At 29.8% G+C, this 2,741-nt stretch overlaps 1 long non-coding RNA gene across 1 annotated transcript; it reads left to right on the top strand.

Annotated features, from left to right (window-relative positions):
- Positions 1 to 2,161: 2,161 nt before the first annotated feature.
- On the top strand, positions 2,162 to 2,741 carry LOC137815409 (uncharacterized). Its single transcript, XR_011081731.1, has 2 exons — positions 2,162 to 2,269; positions 2,351 to 2,741. It is a non-coding gene; the product is annotated as an uncharacterized lncRNA (long non-coding RNA).

The raw sequence follows: 2,741 nt of genomic DNA, 5'->3' as shown, positions 1-2,741 counted from the left end.
TGAAAAACTGGTTTTTACTTGGGAACAACAAGAGGGTAAGGTCAAGGAAGATGCAAGAACGAAAGTACTTTATTTCTTGCGATGCTTAATCTCAGCATGGTCATTTTTTATGACGAGATTGGTAATGAAACATATGATTACCAAATGCAGTCACATCTCAAGCTCAGTTTGTTAAATTTTGTTGATCAACTGCACCCCAAATAAACTAGTCTTATTAGCCAGACCTCCAAATTGACTAGTTAAATTTTTGTTGATTAACTGCACCCCAAATAGACTAGTCTTATTAGCTAGGCCTCCAAATTGACTGATTAAATTTTTGCTGATCAGCCACACTCTTAAATTTTGGTGATCAACAACGTCCCTAGATTGACTGGTTGAATTGTTTATCAATCTCGCATCTAGCTGGACTAATTGAATTTTTGTTGATCAATCGTGCCTCCAGATCGACTAGTTGAATTTCCAGATCGACTAATTGAATTTTTGTTGATCAGCTGCAACCCCAACTGGGCTAGTTGAACTTTTGTTGATCAATTGGGCTGGTTGGATTGTTGCAGATCAGTCACACCCCAACTTGATTGGTTGATCTTTTGTTGATTAGTCGCATGCCTAGGTGGACTAGTTGATTTTTTCTAATCAATCGCGTCCCCAACTCGGATGATAGAATGGTTCAATTTTGCTCATCAATTGTGTCCTCAGATCGACTAGTTGAATTTTTTTTTACCAGTCGTAGTCCCAGGTCGATTGGTTGAATTTTTGTTAACTAGCCGCTTTACCAGCTCGACTAGTTGAATTTTTTTTATTAGCAATAGGTGTAGATCAATTGGTTGATTTTTTTTTATCAACAACTCCCCAGTTCAGCCGACCTTACCACTGGAGTGATAAACTCAAAATGTAAAGTAAAGTTTGCCTTTGATAAATTCGTCTAATCAAAATTTCGAGTCCAATAAAATCTATGGCCAATATTCTTTCTTGATTGGTCTTTTTCGTGTAAGTAAGAAAAATTCTGATTAAAGACTAAGGAGACATGTAATTAAAATTACGTAAAAACGATAAAGGAGAATAAGACCTTAAACCAATAAGACACAACTTACATGTACTTTATTTCTTGATTTTTGTTGAATAAACCTTTTTCGCCTCCACTACTTGACTTAAGGCTGAGGGAGCTTTGTATGGGTAGTTAGTTTGATCTCCTAATAATGGAGAATGTAACTTATTTAAATTTGGTTGTAGGGCCTATTAGTCACTAGTGTAAATATTCAATAAAATTACCCAAAAATGTTAGTCATGAATAAAGTTATATCTACTTGTGGTACTTGAATGATACAAACTTTAAAAATTAGATAATATTAGTTAACTATTTATATATAAATAAAATACATATTAAGTAAAAGTAAAAGATGTAAAAATAAATTCAATATTAAAAAACATTCTAAGTCAATTTTCAATTTTACATTTATAAGTATTTTAATTATTATATTTATTATTCACAAACCAATAATTTAAACTATATAGAACATTTTCACTATTTTTTAAAAAAATATTTCCTTTCCTCTATGAAATTTTCAAATCAAAATTTGAAAAATAAATTATTTCAAAATTTAGAAGTTTTTTATTTACATACTTTTCAAAATAATTATTGCTCAAAATATATGTTTTTGTAAATAGTTATTTTTTAAATATTCAAAATTATCAATTCTCTTTCCTTTATTTTTAAATAGAAAAACAAAAAGTAAAATGAAATCAATTTTGAAATGGAACTGAATTTTTAATATCTGCATCAAATCTTTCTATTTGAATAATTATTTGGCACAATAAATTACTAAAAAAAATAAGTGATTCAAATATTAATTTGATTAAAATTTCAATAGCCACACGGTGTTCTTTTTTTACACTAATTCAGGGTTTAAAGTGATGAGAATAATGTTTTCTATGAATGATCTATCAATATAAATATTTTTCTTTAAAAGAATCAATTAACATTGTGATTGATTTCATTAATTAACATAAATACTAGTGATTACTTTCCATAATCATCAAAATGTTCACGCTGACCAAAAAATAATCAAAACTTTCATTTTTTAATTGATTATGCTTTAATTCTATACTGCATAACAATGTAATTTGTCATCTATAAATAATGCAGCATATTAGTGTTAAACATAATCAAAACAAATTTCAAATATCAAAGCTTGCATCAGTTTCTCTACAATGGCTTGTTCAATCATCACGATTCTTGGTGTCATTTTCTTCCTTCCCATCATATGTCATGGTAAACTCTTCTCTCACTGTATAATACAATTTTGTTTTGAAAATTTGGATTGCTAAAGTGTTCCATGGATCATGGTGTCAGGTTCATGCTCTTTGAAGAATATCTCTATAACCCAAACTGAAACTGGAGTTAAAGTACAGGGAAAGCCACAATTTGCAGTGAAAATCACCAACAATTGTGCATGTGTTCAATTGAACTTGATCTTGAACTGCAAAGGATTTAAATCTGTTGAAAAAATAGACCCTTCAATTTTGAGGATCTCACCCAGTGGCTGTCTTGTTAATGGTGGTCAAGCTGTCTACACAGATCCTATCCAATTCAATTATGCTTCTGATAAACAATTTGCATTCACTCCTGTTTCATCTCAGATTGCATGTTCTTGAATGTACAAGCATCTTCTGATGCCATTTTTATGTAGTTTGATTTACAAATTATAGTCTATTAATAATACAATGGTTATTCGTTTGTTAAA

The sequence above is a fragment of the Phaseolus vulgaris genome, chromosome 1 (assembly GCF_000499845.2).
Source record: "Phaseolus vulgaris cultivar G19833 chromosome 1, P. vulgaris v2.0, whole genome shotgun sequence".
Lineage (NCBI taxonomy): Eukaryota > Viridiplantae > Streptophyta > Magnoliopsida > Fabales > Fabaceae > Phaseolus > Phaseolus vulgaris.
This window is presented reverse-complemented; position numbering and strand designations above follow the sequence as displayed.